Here is a 25,565-nt window from a genome sequence, read left to right as displayed (position 1 = left end):
AGGAGATTTGTCTCTATGGCTAGTTTTTAATGCTAATCAGTCATATGGTTATTTCCACTTTGACACCCCCACTGATCCAGATCTTTTGCATAAATTATATACATTCGCCCCCAGTAGAGGATTTCAAATTTACTCAGTAATGCCTTCAGTTCCTCACTCACTTTTGCTAAAAGAAATAGTTCTGAAAAAGAAAGCAAACTGTTTGCTGAGGCAACAAATGATACCCATCGTTTGTATAGTGCTTGTTAACTTTACCTCAATGAAGGTTTAATCTCCAGCAGATATTATACCTATACTGACCAATAGTGCATCCAGACACTATCAGTGCTGCTAACAACTGAGCACGTGTTGTACTCCAAGGGGACCAAGGAGCCAAGTGCTTTTTGCCACAGAATCTGAAGCTACCATTGATTTCTGTCTCACCCCTTTGCGCCACTGATTTGATGCCTGTTGCAGTCCTGCCACAGGTTCATTCTCTGGATCAAGAATCCTGTATCACAAAGGTGTGCAGCCTGACTTCACCCACATTTCTGTCATCATGATCCTATGCTTAAGATCTCACCCAGGACTTCCGTTAGTTATCCTGTGTTTCTCATTTCAATCATCCCCTAACAGCTTTACCTGTCTCTCTTCCAATCTATTTTTATTTATTTCTTCTTTTTTCCTCCACTGTGACCATAAACATGTGAAGACAACATGCTGGGATTCCATAACATCCTATAAGTCCCTGAGTTATGATTCTGAGAAGACATGGATGGCTCTCCGTTATCAGGAGAGCAATTTTAATTAGCTCTTTCTTCTTACAGTTCTTCCTCATTCTGTCCACACTGTCTTCCCTCCCTAACTCACCCTTTCCTTTTTTGAAGCTTCCCAGGGATAAAGCACAAGGAGGCAGTCTGAGAAAGGTTAGGCAAACACAACAATATTACCGGGATAAGTAACATATTGCTCATTAAACATTTAAAATCAACAGTTGCTTGCTCGATCTGCCAATATTTTGAGAAATGCCAGTTTTATTGCTAGGTGCCACTTGGCTTGAGCTGCTTAATTCATGATTTGTGAACTGACATCTGGGACAACAAAACCATATTCCAGTTAGGATTTTGCCATCAAGAGAAAAGCTGAAATTTCACAACACAGAGTTTCCTGTTTCCCCGCTCCTTCCTGCCACCCTCCATCCCTCCCTGCCTCCCACCCTCCTGCTCCTGCCTTCCTTCCAGAAACAAATGGATGTGTTAAAACAGTGAAATGTGTTTGTGGAAGATAAATAGTTTATCTTAAATATACTGTTGTAGTGTCAAACCGAGCCTCAAATACATGTACATATTTTATTCACAGACATAACATTTCGAAACGAGTAGTTTTTTCCCCCAAACATATTTATACATGAATGCAATGTCTACAAAAAATAAGAAAGGAATGACAATGTAGCTAAGATCTTATCAGTATTATGTGCAGATCTCATCAAGAACACAGCACAGAGTGTAGTGTTTTGTTCCATAAAAGGCATCACTTTCCAACTGGCAGCAGAGGGAAGACGATTTTTAACACATCCTTCTCCTTTCTCCCATTCTGAAGTTTTATTTTCACTTTGCTACCACAAATGAGTGACTTTGTGGCTGAGGATTCCATTTCAGCAAGGGAATCCTTTGGTCAGTTGAACCATCAGTAACTATTACCAGGCATTGTGCTATTTTGGGGAAGGGGCTGCTAAAGTAATTATAATTTGGTTCCCACTCTTAGGCATATCACAGGCTACTGGAGAGATAGTTAAGCAAACCAATGATAATAACAAAGATAAGTGCTGAGACAGAGTGTTTTTGGACTCCAGTTCAGGCTTTCAAACTCAATGGGATAGGATGTGCACCATCTGGCCAATGAGCTCCATTCCCCTGAAACTTACCTAGAAGCACACTTGTTATACTACACATATATGAGGTGTATGACCGCCAATGCTGATGTACTAAAATGATGATTCTCAACATCCACATGGTCATGGAGAGATAATCATGACTTAGAAGAAAGAATCTCACAAGGATGTTAGACTCTTCATGAGTGTCCACTCAGAAAAGTGGCGTGTCTCAGCATGAAAGGGGCAAGGGGAAGGTGACCGAGGACGCTTTGAACCAAGCCTAGTACCATGGGTCATGGGATCCAATTTTGTATTGAATATACACAATGATGAAGCATATTTGTCCTGGTTATAAAGACTGACAAACCAGGGAGAGTCAAAAGAACACATACATCAGACATCATCTATAATAATCTATAATAATAAAAGTATAATATGCTAATTAGACCAGACAGCCAAACGACCTTCCGAATGAAGCCAAGGCTGCGAGGGCCGAGGCAAGCCTCCGCGGCTGCGAGGGCCGAGCCCCTTGCATGCATTTTGTGCATCTGGCCTCTAGTTAACCAATAAAAGATTTGCTTGGTAATTTGAGGACATGCTAGTATATAATGGGATGTGTAATAATAGTAACAATGATGGTACATGTCACCAATGAGAATTACTTGGGAATGGATGTAAATATGTGGCAGTTAAAAAGGATTTGGTGAGTCCAATTAGTTTTGGTGAATTATGGGGTCAAATTGAGTAGCAGAGACTGATGCTTCCGAAGCCTTGGTATTTGCACCATCTGCAAGTTGAATACATCACTCCAAATCTGCAGTGCCCATATCTCAAAATTTTGATGAAAATTACATGACAGTGAATTTATGATAGGCCCTAAATAACCATTCTCATGCCTTTGGAGCTGCAAGTTCAGTCAAGTTTGCATCATTATTACCATTTCTTGAGCCTACAGAGGGCAAATTTTATGATCTAAGAAGTACAAGTCCAGCCAAGCAGAAAAATGGGTTCAGATTTATTGTGAAGATGCACTATTCTACCCTTTTCTGCTGCCTGTCACATAGGTCCACAATGTGTACATTTAATGAAATTAATGGAAATTGTCAATTTTAAATTACCCAAGCCATTCATTGGATGCTTAGAGTATCACAAATGAGTAAATGAAACTCAAAGATAAAGCTCCAACTTTATGCTGCTTAAAAACCTTCAAATTCCATCCTCATTACATTGGTATTAGGTAGAAAAAACACACACAACAATTACTAACCAAACTGGATTTTATATGTCTCTTAAGAGCTTGTATACACTAGTTTATATTTTTAACAATAAATTTAAAAAGCTGACATTAGAAGGTAGGAAGAGGAGATGTAGTCATTCCTTCACTCATCTATTCTACAAATATGTCATGGTGCCTATGTCATGTTTCCTTCAGCATGGGGTTGACATTTTTAGTGACAATTTTAAGACTAGACAGCAAGAACTGGACAATTGAGAATTGGCTGATTAGCTAAGCCAATACGTAGATGAGAAATAATGACATCTCATTAAGAAAGAGGCCAGCTTTTCAAAAAGGAAGCCTGGGTAAAACTAAGAGCCATGGCATATGAGGCACAAATACAGTCTTTCTTTCCTGTTCTTTCATTTAAAAAGTTTTTATGGCAACCCCTGTATCACACATCAAAACACTTAATTTGACTTTAAAATGTGAGCCAAAATAGAAGCTTGGTATTTGTGAATTTAAATTCATTTAATCCCACATTTGAAAAACAATTTTAATTAAGTATAAACATTAAGACCCATTAAATAAACACATAAATAAAAAAAACTAATTTAAAAGCTCATATGGATTTGAACACACTGATGACCACAGACATTCCAGAGACAAACTCTAATACTGAAGCCAATGTAAACTGGGATAGCTTCCTGGTTACCAGGGATTTCTCTGGTGACCATTTCTGTGGCATTAGGCTCTGGACAGGCTGACTGACCCCAGGGGAAATACAACTTAAAGTTGGACTAATAAAACTCTCCCCTGGAAATGTGAGAGTCTCGGAATGAGAGGAGTTTCTTAGGCATCATGCTACAGTGAAAGTCCCCAAACAACTCCCACTTAAGAGTTGCCTTATTTTTGCTTTACCAAGGACTCACTGTTCAACTTATGCTTCAAGTATATGATTTATGCCCACAAATCTCTAGTAAACTCTCTGTTTTTCCCTATGTCAGGTCAGTTTTTGTTGCTTACCACCAAAGGACATTAACAGAGATAAATACTTGATAACCGACTTTTCCTCTTGAAAAACTCAGAGTCTCTACAAAATCAAGGGCCACACTGAAATTCTGTTTACTTAACCAAAACTTCGAAATTACTGGAAAAATCTAACGATTATGCGTAAAATTGATGGAATCACTTAGTAGCAAATGGAGAATATTTTTAATGAGTTAGAAAATCGGATTTTAAAAATCATGGTTAGATTGAAGCCTAAATATTTGAAATCTTGTGTGTTAAAATAATGTACGCAGTGCTTTATGTGCCATTTCCAGGGAGACTGTATCATCCTTGTACCCAAAGTTATTAATGTTGTACTTGAATAAGTAACATTTTAATAGTTTTACCATTTGCATTCACAGATGTTGCTGCTAACGGTGGCTGTAAACCTGTGCTCAGGTACAGAATTAACACATAACCATTGTTCTTTGTCAACCTTGAAAATTTCCCTAGCATCAGTAAGTTAAGTTGTCACTCTTGTGCCTTCTACCATTTGAAGCCCTACAATAGGCCTGTTTTGAATGCACAATCCATATTTGGGTGTCACTTGCCTACCCTGCATTTCCAGTGATTCTTTATGCCAGGTTTATTGAAGCATTCTGCATTGCCTGGGGCCTTGCTTTAATGTGTTCTGCTAGTATGTCTTCTGCTCACCTTGTTTATGGTCTCCCCATCCAGCTGCTTATAAATCTGGCTGCCTTTCCCCCGCCAATATTAAGAGCAAATATTCTTTTACTGCTTCTCAACTGCTTGTGTTCATGGACTTGGTAGTTGTTTATATTCACTTGCTACTTAAATGTGGGTTCTAAAGTGACAGTGATTAAGCAGATGGGACATGTGCCGTATGCTGAGTTAAGATTCATGGCCATGAAGAACAATTGGGAAATGTCCAAATCCTATAAAACGTGAAGTTGGTTCAGAGTCAGATTGGGTCATACTCATCTTTTCACTCACCCAATAAAATATTTATTGATTACTGCAGGCAATGCTTTAGTATCCAGTTTAGATTTCCTTTCCAGAGGGTGCACCTCTCTCCCAGCTGCTGTTAGAACTAGCGGCTTATACCTGTGGCTTCCTCTGGAGAATTTTTGGCGGATGGAAGATAAGATACACAGAAATTTCTGGGTTACAACTCAGCTGCTCCCAAGTAATTAATGACAGAATGGTTCAGGATTTAGAAAGCCCAGTCCTTCTGTCTTAAGATGGGACAAGGCTGCAGTGCTTATTACAATCCAGGGCCTCACCAGGGACCAGAACAAGGCAAGAATATCCTTGAGGCATTATTATTTTTGGCCATTTTCCCTTTCTTATCCCACTTCTCTCCTACTTACAAGTTTTTCCTGAGGAATAATTCTCAATAAATCATATGCCCCTAAATCACTGCCTCAGGCCTTGTCTGAAAAACTTGACCTAAGATAATTGCCTTCTTTGTGCCAAGTAATAGGGCTAAAAATCTGAATAAGACCTTGCCCCTTTCCTGCAAGTACTTCAGGATTATTTCTTTTCTATATTTCTCCAGACATATTCTGGTTTAAAATTGCTGGTCCAGTAAATTATTTTCTTTTTTACAATTTCTTATTTCTCTGAATATATACATTCTTATATACTTTACTTTATTTAAGAGCCATGCTCCCAAAAAGTTATGCAATAAAGTCTCTGTAGAGGCAGTAAAGCATCAAACAGACTGTCAAATTACAGCGGGAAGATTAGGGAGAGGTGGGGGAGATAAGAGATCAACTGAAGGACTTGTATGCATGCATATAAGCATAACCAATGGATGCAAAACACTGGGGGGTGAGGGCATGTATGGGAGTGGGGTGGGGGAGGCAATGGTAAGATATGTACACATATAATACCCTTAAGGAAAATGGAAAAAAAATAAAGTCTCTAAATAAAGTCATACTTGAAATAGCATAGGGGACTATGCTATAAAAACCATTATTGTTAATCTTTTCACAAAATGAAAAATCACAAAAATACTCTACTTTGATATCTGAATTCCCACATATAATATTAATATAAAGAAAGTATTGCTTTACTGGGCAATCCTACATAACAAAAGCCTAATATGCTAGGTGTCCGGTTATCCGTTCAACCAATGAAAGCATAATATTCTAATGATTTGCTAAGGTCACTCAACCACTTGCTATGATGTGCACTGACCACCAGGGGACAGATGCTCTGACCAGTAGGTTGCTGGGGTCTGGCTGATCAGGACTGAGTGAGACAGGCCGAACATGCCCTGGAGCTGTCCCGTGGTCCCTCCCAGGCTGGCCAACCTCCCACACCCTCCCTGGCCCCGATTGTGCACCGGTGGGGTCCTTGGCCTGGCCTGTGCCATCTCAAAATCCGGGAACCCTCGGGGGATGTCAGAGAGCCAGTTTCCACTGGACAGCAGAACAACTGGTCGCTATGACGTGCACTGACCACCAAGGGGCAGACGCTCAATGCAGGAGCGTCTGTCCCCTGGTGGTCAGTGCACTCCCACAGAGGGAGTGCAGCTCAGACAGAAACTGGGTTCACCAGTGGTGAGCGCAGCGGTAGTGGCGGGAGCCTTTCCCACCTCCACGGCAGCACTAAGGATGTTCGACTGCTGGCTTAGTATACCTATGCCAGTGGTTGGCAAACTGTGGCTCGCGAGCCACATGCAGCTCTTTGGCCCCTTGAGTGTGGCTCTTCCACAAAATACCACATGCGGGTGCGCACATACAGTGCGATTGAAACTTCGTGGCCCATGCGCAAAAGTCGGTTTTCGGCTCTCAAAAGAAATTTCAATCATTGCACTGTTGATATTTGGCTCTGTTGACTAATGAGTTTGCCAACCACTGACCTATGCCATTAGTCAAACATCCCCTGAGGGCTTCAGGACTGCAAGAGGGCACAGGCCGGGCTGAGGGCCTCCCCCAAGTTCATGAATTTTATGCATAATGGAAACACAACAATCCAAAATCTATGGAACACAGTGAAAGCAGGCCTGAGAGGGAAGTTCACAGCTCTACAGGCCTACCTCAAAAAACAAGAAAAATGGTAACAAATTATCTAACCCTACAACTTAAAGAATTAGAAAGAAAGCAATAAGAAAAGCCCAGAGTAAGCAGAAGGAAGGAAAATAAAGATCAGAGTAGAAATAAGCAACATAGAGACAAAAAAACAATTCAAAAGATCAATAAAACCAAGAGCAGATTCTTTGAAAGGATAAACAACATTAATGAACCTTTAGCTAGGCTCACCAAGAAACAAAGAGAGAAGACCTATATCAACAAAATCACAAATGAAAGAGGTGAAGTAACAGCAGACCCCACAGACATACAAAGGACTATAGAAACATTCTACAAACAACTCTACTCTAACAAACTGGACATCCAAGACAAAATGGACATATTCCTAGAAAAATACCAGCTTCCAAAACTCAATCAGGAAGAATAAAAAAACCTGAATAGGCCAATAACTACTGATGAAATTGAAACAATAATAATAAAAAAAATAACTTCCAGCAAACAAAAGCCCTGGACCAGATGGCTTCACAAGAGAGTTTTACCAAACATTCAAAGAAGAAATAAAACCTATCCTCCTCAGACTATTCCAAAAAATTCAAAAGAAAGGCACACTTCCAAGCTCTTTCTACAAAGCCAGCATTACCCTAATCCCAAAACCAGATAAAGACACTACAAAGAAAGAGAATTACAGACCAATATCCCTGATAAACATAGATGCTAAAATCCTCAACAAAATTCTAGCAAATCGGTTCCAGCATTACATTAGAAAGATCATACCAAGGGGGCTTTATTCCAGAGATGCAAGGCTGATACAATATCCACAAATCAATAAACGTTATACATCACATAAACAAATTGAGAGACAGAAATCACATAATCATATCAATTGATGCAGAAAAAGCATATGACAAAATCCAACACCCTTTCCCAATAAAAACTCTTAGCAAAGTGGGAATAGAGGGATCATACCACAACATAATAAAAGCTTTATATGACAAACCTACAGCCAACATCATACTCAATGGGCAAAAAATAAAACCATTTCCCCTAAGAACAGGAACAAGACAGGGATGCCCACTTTCACCATTCCTATTTGACATACTAATGGAAGTACTAGCCATAGCAACCAGACAAGAATAAAAAATGAAAGGCATCCAAATTGGATAAAAAAAGAAGTAAAACTGTCATTATTTGCAGATGACATAATATTGTACATAGGAAACCCTAAAGACTCCATCAAAAAACTACTAGACTTAATAAATGACTCTGGCAATGTAGCAGGATACAAAATTAATACCCAGAAATCTATGGCTTTTTGATACACCAATAATGAACTCACAGAAAGAGAAACTAAAAAAAAAATAATCCCATTTACAATTGCAATAAAAAATTTAAGATACCTAGGAATAAACTTAACTAAGGAGGTAAAAGACCTGTGCTTGGAAAACTACAGGACATTGAAAAAAAGAGATAGAGGAAGATATAAACAAATGGAAGAATATATCATGTTCATGGATTAGTAGAATTAACATAATTAAAATGTCTATACTACCCAAAGCAATCTAGATTCAACACAATCCCCATTAAAATACTAACAGCATATTTCACAGACCTAGAACAAACTCTCCAAAAGTTTATCTGGAATAATAAAAAAAAATACCCCGAATAGCCACAGCTATCCTGAGAAAGAAGAACAAAGTTGGAGGGATCACAATACCACATATCAAGCTATATTGCAAAGCCACTGTTCTCAAAACTGCTTGGTACTGGCGCAAGAACAGACACATAGACCAATGGAACAGAACAGAGAACCCAGAAATCAACCCAAGCCATTATGTTCAATTAATATTTGACAAAGGAGGCAAGAGCGTACAATGGAGTCAAGACAGTGTCTTCAATAAATGGTGTTGGGAAAATGGACAAATACATGCAAAAAAATGAAACTAGACCACCAATTTACACCATACACAAGAATAAACTCAAAATGGACAAAGGACTTAAACATAAGATGGGAAACCATAAAAATCTTAAAAGAATCCATAGGCAACAAAATGTCAGACATATGTCATACCAATATATTTACTGATACAGCTCCTAGGACAATGGAAACTACAGAGAAAACAAACAAATGGGACTACATTAAATTAAAAAAAACAAACACTTTTGTACAGCAAAAGAAACCATCAACAAAACAACGAGAAAGGCCACTACATAAGAGAACATATTTACCAATGTTATCTCCCATAAGGGTTTAATCTCCAAAATTTACAGGGAACTCATACAACTTAACAAAAGGAAGATAAACAATCCAATAAAAAAAAATAAAAAATGGGCAAAGGATCTAAATAGACCCCTTATGAAAGAGGACATACAGAAGGCCAAGAGACATATGAAAACATCCTCAAAGTCACTAATCATCAGAGAGATGCAAGTAAAAACGACAATGAGGTACCATCTCAGACCTGTCAGAATGGCTATCATCAACAAATCAACAAATGACAATTGCTGGCGAGAATGTGGAGAAAAAGGACTCTCATGCACTGCTGGTGGGAATGCAGACTGGTGCAGCCACTGTGGAAAACAGAATGGAGTTAACACAAAAAGTTAAAAATGGGACTCCCATTTGACCCAGTAATCCCACTTCTAGAAATATATCCCAAGGAATCAGAAACACCAGTCAGAAAGGATGTATGCACCCCTATGTTCATAGCAGCACAATTCACCATAGCTAAGATTTGGAAACAAACTAAGTGCCCATCAGCAGATTAGTGGATTAGAAAACTGTGGTACATCTACCCAATAGAATACTATGCTACTGTAAAAAAGAAGGAACTCTTACCATTTGCAACAGCATAGATGGACCTGGAGAGCATTATGCTAAGTGAAATAAGCTAATCAGAGAAAGATAAATATCACATGATCTCACTCATTTGTGGAATATAATGAACAACATAAACTGATAAACAAAAATAGAGCCAGAATCATAGAAGCATTGAACAGACTGTCCAACCTACAAGGGAAGGCAGGGGAGGGGAGGGTGAGAGATCAACCAAAGGACTTATATGCATGCATATTAGCATAACCAATGGACACAGCCGGTAGGAGAGTAACGGCATGTGCTGGGGGTTGGGAGCAGCTGGGGAGAGGTCAATGGGGGGAAAATTATACTATGTAATACTTTAAACAATAAAGAATTTGAATTAAAAATATCACATTTCCCTCAAATTAAAGAAAAATAAAATAAATAAAATAAAAATCAGGTCCAAATGTAGTTGATTTGATCCCTGAACCAGCACCAGGCCCACATCTGAGGCTTTGTACTGTGGAGTTCCTGGATCTGAATCTAGTAAGGGGTAGTCACCTTGGCTATTCTCTATTTTTTCATCATTAAGCCACCATTTACACAAAGCAAGGTAGGGTATTATAACTTGGAAGTGGAAAAAAAAAGAATTCTACAAAACAAATGAGTCATGGTTGACACAAATGATTGAAGTCAGAAGAAGTATTTTAAAAACCTCATGAAGGTCTATGAGGAGGGAGAACATAACTGAGTGAATCTAGTAAAAAAATAAATGAGGGACATGACATTAATGATAAGTCCAAATGGCTGAGGGATCTAACTAATTTCTTAAATTTTATTTTAATAAGAAAACAATTACTGTGTGTGATTAGAATATAATTAAGTTTCTGCAAAAACAACAGCTCCTAAAAGCAGACAATGGAGTAATTAGAAAATTTGGACATTAACAAACCAGCGACTCTGAGTAGTATATGATCCCTACAAACTGACTTGATAGCTTGATAGTTGGATATCACAGTGATTGAATTTGATTTTTGCAAAGGTATGAGTACAAAGGAGAGCTCTATGTATATCCAAAAGATGTAGTAATAATGGGTGAGTGGAGCTAATCTTCATAATAGGTAAAAAGAATGATTTTGGAGGCTGATTTAAGCAGTTTTCAAAAAGGAACAGATGTTCATAGAGAACAATCTTAAACATGAAGATGACAGGTAAGCAATATTATCTTGAGAAGAACAAATGGTGGACATCATTTTTGATTGCTCTATGGTAGACAGAATTATAAGCAAGTAATAAAAGTCAACATAGGACAACTCATATAGTTGAATTTCAATAAATATGAAATGGATATTAAAGATTCTATTTTGACTCAAATTCAATCTGAAAGTAATGCTATTGGCCTTTCAACGAGTAAAGATTTATTATGACTGACTAGAGATATAGTTCCAGTGATCTCTTTAGTGGGGTACTATAAGATTCATTACTGTACACAAGAATGATTATGGAGAAGTTACAGATGCCACTAGATTTAAAGATATTGCAAATATCAGAGAACAGAAAACAATGTTCAGGATGCCAACACATTTACAAATATGAACAGAATGTATCTAAAATAAGATTGAGCTTAGAAAAAATAAATGCTCAAACAGAGGAGACAGCAACTTAACAGACAAATATATTCAGTAAGAAGATAAACCCAGAAATCAGCAACATTAAAAAAAAGAACAAGCATGAATGATTATAAGAAACACAAGTGTATTCTGAGTACAGCAAATATAAACAAAAGAGTTATTCCTTTAGATGCCAAGGGTAAGAAAGCACTCTTCAAAGGTGTGCCTATATATATATAAGATAGACAAATTCTAAAAAAAAAAAAGCCATTTAACACTAGTATGTGCAAAATACTAAACAATACTCATACAAAAGAAAGTATGTTAAACATGCTAGGTTGAATTGAAAATCTTTATCACCCAAATACAAAAATTGAGGATATTTACAGAAGAGAAGGATAAAAACTAGTGAGATGGAGAAGCTGTAAGAATGATGCAAACTCAATTCAGCAAGTACTTAAATTTAACACCTACTCAGTGTTCTGAAAAAATAAAGCAGAATTTGCATGTGTCTATTCCTGTTCTCTAGTGTTTTATTCTTTTTTGGGAGATTTATATACAACAGAACCTGCCTTCTATTCAACAATTTTAAGAGTTGTAAATGTGGCATAGTGGAAAGGACAATGGAATGATTAGAGATCCAAGGTCCATTATGATTATGAGATAATGTGGTTGGGCAAGATGATCTCGGTTCCCTTCTATACATTACAATCCCATGGTTTTCAGTTCTGGAACAAGGACTAGAAGATTAGAGGGGAGCAAGTCTATAGCAACCAAGGAAAGAGTAAGGGTGGGTTGAAGAAGAGAGATTTTTTTTAAAAAATATATTTTATTGATTTTTCACAGAGAGGAAGAGAGAGGGATAGAGAGTTAGAAACATCGATGAGAGAGAAACATCGATCAGCTGCCTCTTGCACACCCCCTACTGGGGATGTGCCCGCAACCAAGGTACATGCCCTTGACCGGAATCGAACCTGGGACCCTTGAGTCCGCAGGCCGATGCTCTATCCACTAAGCCAAACCGGTTTTGGCAAGAAGAGAGATTTTATATCAGCTATAGCCATGATACCATCAAGCCTGGATTTATAAAGGAACCATGCTGTAATCAGCAGAGGTCAAGTTTAGAAGGTAAACTTTACGGAGGGAGACAACAATTTGTCACATTATACAAGATGCTCCTTTATCTCATTTAGATACTCTTTATCAAACAGAATATTGGAAAGAACTTAGAAAAGCAAGGCTGAAGTTCAAATGATGACTCAATTATGCAAGTGAAAGTTGCCAGGATATGTAGCAGTACCAGGATGCCAGAGTGCTTGAAGACAAGGTTGCCCTGCCATCCCATATTGTTCCCCAAACACTAGAAACTGAGCACTTGAGTTCTTAAAGTACCCAATTAAGGGGAACTTTGGAGTTTCACATCTGTAACAGGGCTCCGTGCACCCAAATATCGCTTTAAGAAGGACAGGTTTCTTTCAGTCTTTGGCAGAGATTTTTCCTTTGAGAGCACGGATTCTAAGTCTTCTCCTTTTGCCATTTCTCAGAAGAGGAACTATTTAAAAGAGTATGAAGAAATTACTATCGAATGTGAATAGTGGGGGGAAGGCCTCTTCCTTCCTTATTTTTATGGAATATATATATATGTGTGTGTGTGTGTATATATATATATATATATATATATATATATATATACACACACACACACATAAAAGCCTAAGTGACTGTTACGACTGAACAACTGGAACAACCGGTCAACCAGTCGCTATGATGTGCACTGACCACCAGGGGGCAGACACTCAATGCAGGAGCTTCCCCCTGGTGGTCAGTGTGCTACCACAGGGGGAGCACTGCTCAGCCAGAAGCTGGGCTCACAAGTTGGCGAGCACAGCGGTGGTAGCGGGAGCCTCTCCCTCCTCTGCGGCAGCGCTAAGGTTGTCTGACTGAGGGGTTAGGCCTGCTCCCCGAGGGCTCCCAGACTGCGAAAGGGCACAGGCCGGGCTGAGGGACCCCCCCTGAGTGCATGAATTTTGTGCACCGGGCCTCTAGTATATCCTATAACACTTATAAATAAAAGAAGGGGGACTCTTATTTGAACAAACACTAAGCAAAATGTTGATAATTCAGATCTTTGCTGTTTATGATATGATATTTTGTGATCTCCTACCAACTTCAATATTAGAGGTTAATAAGGATAAATGAAGGGAAGTTAAGGTGAAAATTATAAAAGTAGGTTCAAAGTCAGAAGTATATTTCATAGAGTCATAGAATGTTAATTATGGAAGAGACTTTAGAGATTTAAGTCCCCATTTTACATTTGAGGTAACTGAGACCATAAAGGTGAAATGAGTAGTTGACAGTGGCTCCAATTAAAATTTAAATCTTCTGACATCTATTGCTATACAGAGTTTTTCTTAAATTACATGCTAATCATCACTACTATTCAAAATGTTATCTGTAAACTTTTTTGCTGCTTCACCAGGTAAGTGTGCTTATCTAAACATTTACTCTCAATTTCTACATTTATCTCACTATGGACTGTTAATAGTTTACCCACTGGGACTGGTGCTTGGACCATACTTGGAGAAGCAGCGAGATAGATGGCAACATGCACCATTTGAAATTAGAACAGGCAAAGATGGTTATAGAGTAGAAAGATGCTATATCCAAGTAAATGAAGGTCTGAAATTCAACTCTAAATTCTGCATTTTCTTTCCTCTGGCTTGGAATACTAGTGACATTCTGTTCCTAGATTTTCCCTAACCAAATTGTTACGCTACTTCTAGTTCTGATCTTTAGTGTTTCTAGCTAATCTAGTTCTAATCCTCTTTTGAGTGGCTGTCAGAAACAAAGCAGGTAAATGGGGCTGGCTGAATAGGCTAAAGCTTCATCTCCACAAACCCACTTCACTTGTGACCCACAGTGAAATGGAGCAGTTGTCTCTGAGGATGGGATGCTATTTGCCGGTAAACAATGTGTTATCTTTTCTTGTGTATTTTGGAAATTGGAAACCATCTTTAGATAGTCAACTTTTTTGTTCAAATTGTTAAATGTTTCATTGTTGCCTATGTAAACAGAGTTTAGCAATAATGTTCCCTTGGGCAAACAGGCTCAACTTGAATCATTTTTTAAAAACCAGGCTCCCATGACAGAGGCCTAACACAAATGCCATGCCCATGTCAGCAATAATTAACATACAAGCACTTTTATACATTCTTGATATTAGAACAACAGGTTTTCTTTGAATCATCTTGACCTTAAAATGGGACAAAGTAATAACCTACATAAATAGAAATGGCTTTCATAAGAACCCAAATAATTATTTTATAAAACTTTCTGCAAGTTCCATTAGTTTTTAAGTGGCTGTTAATATTTTCTAATATTAAATACTTTATGGTAGAGATGCTTATGATTAGAGGGGTGACTATGTGAGATCTGCCTTTCTCTTTTCTATTACAGATATTACTTGTATAATTTTATTATATCCATATATTTATACAAACATCAGAAACAAGAACAGCTTGCTGATTTTTATCTTAGACTATAAACCAAAGTAAAGATAGATTCTAGTTTAATAAATAGCAAAAATGTTCTGCATTTATGAAGACCTACTTCACTGTTTTTGATAAAATGAATAAAATGTTTTAACAAGTTAAATACCATTTAATAATTTCATTTAACTCAAATATTGCTCTTTTGTTTTTCTTCACTAAGTAGGATAATTACATTAAATTAATTCATGTATGAATATAAATATTTCAAATATATTTAACCCATTTCTCCAAATTGCAGTTGATTTTGGAAGCAGGGATAGAATCTGTTGCATTTTTCAATGCCATGGGCAAAAGCTGAGGCCATCTTGTATGTCTTTTAATGAGTTATAAATTCAGCCAGCATTTGGTATCAGGATGTCCTTCAGGATGAAGCCTGAGCTGTGTGGGAAGCTCTAGTCCTGGGTGCTAGAGGTAAGCTGGTGCTGGCAACCTGGGACAGGAAGGCCTACTTTTGCATGAATTTCGTGCATTGGGTCTCTAGTTTTAAATAACAAAGGAGAAAGTGGGTGGGAAATATGTAAAAATTTAGAGTAGTTGACTTCAGGGAGATTGGTAAATCACACTCTGCTTTGTGAATTGCAGGTGAACTAGGGTTTGCCTCACCTGGCTTCCATGAACTTAATCATGCTCAGAAACCTCAGAATGAAGTGTTGATTGATATTTCTCAGGTAATACTCTTTTCCCACTGAATCTCACATCTTGACGATTTCATGGGCAGTAAGGGAAGCCACATCTCCCATGTCTCAAGGGTCTTCACTTTACAAGGGGGAATACCTGAGGTCTCGAGGCCCCATGGTTCAGGATTCTTTAGGTATCCTTTTAAGAAATTCAGAAAAAGAATGCATAGGCTGAACAGACTTCTAGTTCTCCATACTCCCTTCCCCCTTGACTACCCTTGTCTCAGACTGTTCAGAGGTTGGTTCATTCAGAAAAGGGAAAAGTCAACTATGTGGCTGAATATGATTGTTGATATCATTTAGAATGGAAATCTTGTCTATTCTAAGTCTACGACTGCAAAAAGTGAATTCAGAAGAAGAGAGAGCCACTCCATCTCTGCCATCTGAGTACCAATGCCTCCAGGTTCAGCTCTGCCTCCACCACACAAAGAGAATAAACACAGAGGGAAAGAAGGGCAACAAAATACGATCATCCTCTGTTGAGACTCTGAGTGTTCTTCCTCTCCCTAAAGTGCTCTTAACAGTACAGACATTCTAGTTAGGTTTTCTCAGAGTCCTCCAGGTACAGCAAACTGGAATTAAAGTCAAAGCATGAGGATGCATAAAACTGTTTGCATTGAAAACTGAAATGCAGTTAGCTGTCCTTCTGCTTAATGAAAATAATACTCATTTAAAATTAAGTGTAAAGTCTGAGGTTGAATGCCTGTATAATCTAAATACTCTCAATGCCATATGTTGCATTGGTAGAACTTCAGAATTCTACACGCTGATAGGTGTGTGTGCGTGTGTGTGTGTGTGTGTGTGTGTGTGTGTGTGTGTGTGTTAGTAAGTAATGAAACTTGGATTCTGGTGTTCAAACTGGGTTTACATTTTGATAAGGTCTTGGAACTTTGGAGGGAGTCAAGCGATATAGTCTGGGCATATATCCAAGTACAAAAAAAAAATCTGATATTTCTAATACAAACATATCATTAAATTAAATCTCAGAAGGCCTGGTTTCCAGCTCTGGTTTGTCCCTGATTAGATGTAACTCAAAAATGAAGGGGGTGGCATTAGAGTTATCAATGAAATAGCTATAGATAGTGAAGGAAGAGGGTGAAAACTGGCATTGGCCTTAGAGAGTAATATTCTATAAATCTATATGATAATGCTATTATAATAATTTACTCCCTTATTATATCTGAACTCTCCGTAAACAATATAATACTAATAATTCTGTTTAGGCATCTCTTCCTGGTTATTGCCTAAGACATAATCCTAAACATTGCACACTATGGTAGAAAACTTGTCCATGCCTCCATGACTACAAAAACACTGTGAGAAACATACAAATCATATTAAGACCATCTTATATTGCATTTAAATGTAGTTACAGGGGAAGAGATAATTTTAGGTGCTCCCTCAGATCTGGGAAGAGCATCCCCCTTTGCATCTCTCCCATTTGTTATTGTTTGCAGACACAGTTGATACCTAACACTTGTTTTATGTAAACAAATAAAAAAAACTCAATAAACAGTACATCTATATCTTCCTACTCTGTAGCTGTAAATTTCCATTTTAATGAGACTTGGATTGAATACAGCAATTTTGATTTTCTTCAAGTTGCTTAAAGTAAGATTCTACCTGAATTCCTAAATTCCAAAAGCATCCATATCTCTATAGGCAGGCTCAACACAGAAAATGTTAATATGTGCTCTCTCTGGGACATTTTGCAAATAATTCCCTGAACTTGTAGAGAGGGTACTAGAGCTTTAATTAGCTAAAATTATTAGTGACATTACAAGTTAAAAGTCATATAACTCTACCTGATAATCCAAAAAAAAAAAAGAATTATTTGCTTCCCTACTTTATCTAAACAATGTAAAAAACAATATGGCACTCATAGTTCAGGCTGGATGTCTCTTCCAGGGTACATTAGTAGTTTGGCATGAGGAAACTCCTTATCTTCCAGTCAATGATAAGATGTGGTCATAGGTAGATGAGGTAGGTCTCACCTTCCAGGCACTGATAACATGTGGTCACAGGTAGAAGAGGTAGAATAAATTGAACCCAAATCATGAGGGCATTTTGCTTTCTAAGTCCTCTCTCTTCCTTTCCACTGTTTCTTTCCAAGGCGCACCTCCTGCTCTTTATTGTGAAAGCCTTTCACATCTATCATTTCTTTTTCCCAAACAAAACAAAACAAAACAACAACAAAAACATAAAATCTCAGTAAAACATGTAGCGATTAAGCCTTACATGTACTCAGATGTAAATGACTGACGAGGTTTTTGTGTTGTCTCCCCAGAGGTGCTTCCCTATGGAGAGTCTCACACCAAAGGGATGAGTATCTAAGTGGTGAATGCCTGAGAAGCCTCCGCCCTCTAATGAAGATCTTCCCAACTTGTGTTCTGGGTCTCAAAGATGTGACAGGTGTGTAGAGATATTGAGCCCCTTAGCTCTCAGAGGATCCACTCATTTTGACCCTCATCATGAGCAGCTCTGTCTAGTATGCTCTAAAGATGTCATCATTTTCCGGGCATGCCTTGATGTGCAAAGAGTTTGTAAGAAGCTCAGTTAAAATGAAGGAAGACTTTTTGGATGAGAAAAGGTGTTTCCATTGTGATACAAATTATTCCACCGGTGTGCTCTCTGCATGCTTTTCTCACCCAACCTTAGATTACTCCTAAAGATATTGCTAAAAATACTGCCAGTTATGTGTGGAGGAAAGGCCAGGAACCAGAGGTGGATTTACTGGATACGTAATTTTCATGGAATGGTGGTAGGAATGGTCCCAATCTTCCTCCTTCCATTTATCCACTCTCACTGCTATGGAATTTTATAGGCCTCTCCTACTTCTGACTCAGCCATATGACTTGCTTTGAGCATTGTGATATTTATAAGCATGATATAAACTTAAGCTTAACATGAACTATGCCTGGCTGATATGATGGAAAATGAGAGACATGAGAAGGGCTGAAGCATCACAAGTGATCCCAGTCAAAGCCTTCTTAGATCAGATGATCCCCACAACATATGAGTGATCTCAGCCAAGATCAGCAGAGCCATGTAGCCAGCTATCCTTGACACATGAGCAAAATATGCTTATGGCTGAATGCCCCTGAGTTTTGTGGTTGTCTGCTATTAAACAACAAATAATGAATAGTTTAATCAAGTTTAAGTTTCAGGATCCTTCACTTGCCAAGGCCATTTTCCAATCCCCTGGGAGAAGCTTTTGCTGTATGTTCAATTAGGTCAGATGTTTCATAAAATTTGCAAAAATTAGATATTTAATCATCATGGGTTTCAACTGTTGCCTCTCTAACCCTCGTCTCCACCATCACACTTCTAGTTCTTGGTGGCATTGTAGTGGCTTCAGTTTGGGAATCCTGCTAAGTAGAAATTGAGTTGGTGCTGCAAAGAGTTAAGTTGAATGGGATATGTTTATTAGTTTCACAGTCAACAGGTGAATAGGAAAGTTATTATTAGCACTCTGGTGTAGGATTGTACCTACATGCCATTTGCTTTATCTCTCTCAGTATTGCAGGGACTAAGGTTATAACATATATCACTCAGTGCCAGAATTACATGAGTAGTGGAGGATAAAGTTTGAAATGTTCAAAGCCAGAAGAAGCTAGTCAATGGAAAATTCTTCTAAACATCAGACTTGTAAAGTTTAAGCAGAGTGGTTCAGCTTAATAGTGTAAAAACTATTTGGCAGAATCTATTAAGGTAGAATATATGCTTACCCTAGGATCTGGTAACCCCACTCCTAAAAACACAACCAACAGAAATGGACTCATATGTTCATTTAAATGATGTTATGTGATAATGTTCTCACTAGCACTATTTATATATATTTATAGTCCCAAATTAAAAACTGTCCAATGTCCACCAATACTAGAACAAATATTTAAAATTTTGCTCTATGCAATTGAAAAAATCTACAGCATAAGAATAAACTATCTTTTACAATAAGACAGCCAAATCCTCTAAGCCTTCGAATTTATTCATTCACCAGATCAAAATCATAAAAGACCCATCACAAAAAATCACTAGTTCTTTGGCACTATCCAAATGAAATGGCAGTTTTATTCTGTTTACGGGGAACCCGCACACAGATTCATCCTGCAGCTGGGGTATGGAAGTGCAAGAAAGGGCCTGGAACAGTAGGTCTGTCTCATTGTTTTGTGAAGAGGCTATAGGGGCCCATAACACCAGGGGTAGGGGGGGCTTGGTTTTGATATGGTAAAACATTTATTCTAAAATCCAACATATAGAGACTCAAAGAACAAGATACTTCTTGAAGACTTATGAAATGGTAATGGAGGGGGACAGCCTAGCCTGCAAAAGGAGCCCAGGCTTTAGAACAGCATGGGGTGAAGACACAGAGATGGATGGACACAGGCTCAGCCACCTTTCGCTGAGGAGCCCCAGGAGCTCCTTTGCCCTCTCTGGGCTTAAGTTTTCTATCAGTGACATGTGGCAAAGGCCATCTGACTCTCAGGGTTGTAAGAGTTGTTAAATATCTACTGTGTGTGCCTAATTATCACCTCGAGCATCAGACATTTCTTAATGATGTGCCTTATGAAAACCAAAGACAATGATTTCTCCTAATGGCATAGCATTTGGTGTCCTGAATGCATTAGCAGAATTCAAAGCCCTCCTGAGGTCCAGATCCTTAAAAATCTTGGTAGATTAACTGGACTTTTGCTTTATTCATTCATTTACTTAATATAAATGTATGTGCTCGCCAGGCTCCCAGCACCTACATAAGAACAATTTAGGGATGATCAGTCCTCCTAGTCCATATGTTCATGACAGGTTTTGGGAAATGCATGGCAAAATTTTTGGACAAACTCAAAAACCTAAAAGAATGTTCCATTTTACTGAAAGAAAACTTGATGGTCCCTGTTAGTAAGAGTTACAATTATGAGTATAGCTTGTAGAAATATGAGTTTGATCATTTTAAGCTATTTTCATACATTTTTGAAATGTCAATACTTTACATAGGATCTAAAATAATTAAAATGTGCCCAGCCAGCATGGCTCAGTTGTTGAGCATCAATCTATGATCCAGAAGGTCATGGTTCAATTCCCAGTCAGGGCACATGCCTGGTCGCAGGCTCAATTCCCAGTAGGGGGCATGCAGAAGGCAGCTGATCAATGATTCTCATTATTGATGTTTCTTTCCCTCTCCCTTTTCCTTCCTCTCTGAAATCAATAAAAATATATTTTATAAAATAAAAAAAGAATAAACTATCTAAGTTAAGAATATGTCAAAAACCCATTGAAGGAAAGAAACCAAACACATACAGAGTAATATAGGCATTCCATTTATGGAAAGTACAAAAGCAGGCACATAGTGACTACTCTTGTAGGAGGTTGTGACTAGAAGAAGGAAAAAGGGTGGATTTCCTGGAGTGCAACTAGTGTTCTATTTCTTGACCTATTTAATGAAAGTTCAATGAGCCATACAATATGATATGGGCATTTTTCAGTATGTACATCCTATACTAGTATAATAAAAGCCTACTATGCTAAGTGTCTGACAGTTTGTTCGACTGTTCAACCAGTCGCTATTATGTGCACTGACCACCAGGGGCAGATGCTCCAACCAGTAGGTTAGCTTGCTGCTAGGGTCCGGCTGATCAGGACTGGGCGAAATGGACCAGACATGTCCTGGAGCACTCCCACGGTCCCTCCCCAGCCCCAATCGTGTACTGGTGGGGTCCCTCTGCCTGGCCTGCGCCTTCTCGCAATCTGGGACCTGATGGGGGATGTCAGAGAGCTGGTTTTGGCCCGATCCCCACAGGCCAGGCCCAGGAACCCCACCGGTGCACGAATCCATGCACCAGGCCTCTAGTACTTGAATAAAATATTAGAAAAATTATAAACAGTGGATTCTGCCATCATGATGAATAGATTTCCTTTCAGGTCTGTATTTGATAATACAGTATATATAATTTTAAATATTATGTATATAATTATATATTATTTTTGTGTAAACTATGTGAAATGGCATTTGTCAGCATTCCTTTTTTAAGGAAGTAAGAGTCATTTGTCACATTTCTGCAAATATTTGGCACAGAGGTATGGGAAAGTATATGTAAAATCACTGAATCAAGAAATATATAAATTTCTTGCCAACTTTACACAAAACACTAAAGTCAACAAGGATACTATAAAACTCTTAGTTTGCCTCCAGGATGAGAATACTGACAACACACTGGTTAAAGACTGTTGTCAACTCAAAGAATATTTAAGAGTAGTCATTGAACAAGAAAACTTGAAATGTCCTTTTTTTTAATTTTTATTGTTGAAAGTATTACATATGTTCCCCTTTTTAAAAGCTCATACATAAAAGAATCTCAATAGAGGTTTTCTTTTCCCCAAATTGACAACATCCCTAAACATTTGGATAACATTGCCACTAATAGTTGTGAAACTCAAAAAAACTTTTTAAATTATCCATACTAAAATACCAACTTTGATCATCCATAGTAGAGAAAAAGTTAAATCATCCTTGTATGCAATCTATAGAAATTATTACAAAACTGTATTCCTATAAAAATAATCAAAATATATACAACCCAAATAAAGCAGGGATAAAACTATTAAATGTATATCCAGAAGTTAATTTATAAAATTATATTCTCTTGATTTTGTTACATTTATGGTATGCACCAGTTTTAAAGTTTATAATTTATTACAACTTCTATTTTTATTTTTTAAAAAATTGATTTTTATACCCAATTGTATTCTTTTTTTCAAGAGGACTTACAAGTTATGCATGTTTCAGGCCTCACAGACCCAGATGCCCAGGTATATTCTACAGCTGTGCACTCTAGTCAAACAGCTGTCTCCTGCCAGGCGGGTTGTCATCCCTTCAAACCCACTTCCACCTTCTGACTCCTCCTATGCTGTAGGTCAAGCCTTCTTTTCTACTTTCCTATTCCCACTTTGCTCTGTTTTCCTTTCTTACTCAGTTTGGACAGCCCCCTTCTGCAACAGAGTCTGAATTAAAGAAGTGTGTATGGACACCTCTTTATTGTACCAGCCCTAGCCCAACAACTTAGACATCTGTCTTCTCATAATTAGTCATAAGTCTGTGATGCACTCCCTTATTTCACCGAGGGCACTCTTGCCCAGATCTCTGATTCATCTAGCAGAGCCATACCGTTTCCTCACCACCTACAATTCCTTGCCTCTGGCTACTGTCTGTACCCTAATACACCCTTCTGTACTCCCACTTAGCCCCTAGTTGATTGCAGCACTTAAGGACAAAGGTGAGAAGCTGAGAAATGAAGTATGTGCTAGCCCTAGATGAGCTGTCCAAGACCCACAGTGTCCTCTGGATGAAGAAATATCCTCACACTGAAATTCTATATGAGTAAGATGAGGGAATGAGCTCACTCTGAGCTTTCTACCTTTATGCTGGGATTAGGGGGAGAACACAAAAAAGTAAAAATAAGGGATTTCTTTGGCAGACCATCTTATTTAGAACTGCCATCTGCATTAGGAATACTAACTCAGCATTCAGATTTAATTCACTGTTCATAAAAAATGAAAACTACTGATACATATTTTTTTTTTCTTTAAGGAGTTCAGGGAAAAGTCTCAAGCCACTGAAAGAAGGATTAATTTGCCTGTAATGAAACTGACACAGGAAAATTTTTAAATCAATCTCGTGCTTAAAAGCAGAACAACACTGATGGTGCTTCCATATTGTCTCCCTTTTCTCAAGACTAGCTTGTTACCCGTGAACACATATTATGCATATTACCCACAAACCTTTCCTCTATTTAAATTTTAAAAAGAAACACCATGTTTTTAATCAATCTGTTTGCACTTGGCTGTCAAAACTCACAAAGGCACTTTGATTTCCTTTCATTATTCTCAAGAGAACTAAATGCAGATGAATAATAAAAAAAGAGAGAATGAAAAGGAGGGCAAATTAAGGGTTAATACACCTTGCTAAATTTAGACAAATGTATCAAAAAGAGAGAGGAAGAACTGTGTTTATTCTTGGCCTTTAAAAATGTTGTGCATTCTTCCTTTCCAAGGACAGTAACCAGAATCATTAGGCATACACATAGGCTTTTGTCCTTGAACTACCTGATGATTGTTCTTCTGTGGTTCTTTTTTTTTTTTCTCTCTCTTTCACAAGCCACAGCTCTTGGCATCAGAACTGTCCAATCTCTTACTGTGATTTACAGGGTCCTAGAGGCTGGGTAGAACCATCCCTAAGAACGTCAGAGGTTTATCATTTCAATGCTGTTGGTCAGAACTCTTCTACTGACATTTGAGAGACGAAATATCCATCAAGGGGGCCGGGAAATGGAGTCAGATGGCTCCTAACAAGTTCCAGGTGTAGGGAGTGTCTCAGTAGAAATCCCACCGGTTACACAAATTGGCTGATCATCAACTTTCTTAGTGCAGTTTCCAGATTTAGCAAATAAAAATATAGGGCACTTGGTTACATTTGAATTTCAGATAAGCAATAAATCATTTTAAAATATAAACCCCCCTTTATGGGAGTGCATCAGGAGGGGGATGTATTTCTTTGAATGGATCTGTGGAATGTGGGAGGAGCAGGTGGATGGGAGTAGTATGAGGAGGGGTGCCTGTGTTTGATACATAATAAGGGCATGTGACAAATTTGTAATTCCCTTTCAGTGTATTTACTCCTGGCAGAATAAAAGTATATCTGTAAGACCATATTTATCCAAGAATCTTTGGAAAGGATTTGTTCTGGAAAGCCAAATTTTTTGTTTGTTTGTTTCTTAGTAGCTGAGGGGTTCTGTCTTTAAGCAGCAAGACATTTTACATTTGAAATTCTTTGGATGGAAATCTCTCTTAAATGTGCCACACATATATTTCTGACATTTTAAAGAGAAAATACTGCTATTAATTCAACTTCTTTCCCTGAAGAGCCAGGATTATAATTATGAACATCTATTATTGTAATAGAATTTTATATCTTTAAAATTCATTGAAGGATCTACTGGGCTTTTTTCCTTTTAACTAACTGACCCTATTCTGCTGTGAGTTTTAAATTTTCATGTCTGCTTTTGTTGTTTTTCTGTCTTCTCTTGGTCAGATTATTAACTGTTACTCTCGTTCTTTTCTAATTTTCCCTAAATCCTCTCTCCCTTGAATTTGTTTCTCCTTATCTCCTAAGTTTAAAAATTAGATAGTAAGGCATTAAATTTAGTTATCAGGACAGCGTGTAATTTAATGGAGCCTCATATTAAGGTCCTAATGAGGTATCCCTATGAAGAAAGTGCGTTAATAGCTAAAAGAGGACCATAAGCTGCTAAAATAATTGCCACTTAAATATTCTATTCAAATTGACTGCTAGCTAGTCCAGGTAGGTGTGGTTATAACATGGGCACTTTTCTATTCCAGGTAGATAAATGAGATGTTGTATATTCCTTCTGGATATACACAGTGGTGCCTGAGAAAAATTGTCATGGTGGTAGAAAAAGATGGAGTCAGTGGCTGGAATGCAGGTGGTTCAGAATCCAAGAGACAATGGGCAATGGGGCCATCTTGCCCTGTCAGATACAGAGTATGGATAGGTCATCTGTTCTGCCACGTACTAGCTTATATGACCTTGTACTATTCATATGGTCACCTTGTGCCTTGGTTTTGCTAATTAATACCACCTTTGGGAAAGGAAGGGATATTTCTGCTGCTCTTCTCATTTTTCTACAGTGGTCATATAAGATGCAGTGTCCACTATTTTTCCATGTGATCCACACCTCATTAGCCTCAATGGAAGGACTTTCTAATTTGATGGAACAGAACCTTTGTCCTTTATGGTCATGA

The 25,565-nt window shown here is 38.0% G+C and overlaps 1 protein-coding gene and 1 long non-coding RNA gene across 4 annotated transcripts in view; one reads left to right on the top strand and one right to left on the bottom strand.

Annotated features, from left to right (window-relative positions):
- LSAMP (limbic system associated membrane protein) overlaps positions 1-25,565 on the bottom strand; it is a 631,931-nt gene that overhangs the window by 73,485 nt on the left and 532,881 nt on the right. The window lies entirely within an intron of this gene.
- LOC114233397 (uncharacterized) overlaps positions 4,477-25,565 on the top strand; it is an 88,852-nt gene continuing 67,763 nt past the window's right edge. The window contains exons 1-3 of the long non-coding RNA XR_003619545.2: positions 4,477-4,517; positions 15,658-15,743; positions 18,040-18,164. This is a non-coding gene — a long non-coding RNA (uncharacterized LOC114233397). The remainder of the gene's footprint in view (positions 4,518-15,657; positions 15,744-18,039; positions 18,165-25,565) is intronic.

The sequence above is a fragment of the Eptesicus fuscus genome, chromosome 3, assembly GCF_027574615.1.
Source record: "Eptesicus fuscus isolate TK198812 chromosome 3, DD_ASM_mEF_20220401, whole genome shotgun sequence".
In the NCBI taxonomy this organism is placed as follows: Eukaryota; Metazoa; Chordata; class Mammalia; order Chiroptera; family Vespertilionidae; genus Eptesicus; species Eptesicus fuscus.
This window is presented reverse-complemented; position numbering and strand designations above follow the sequence as displayed.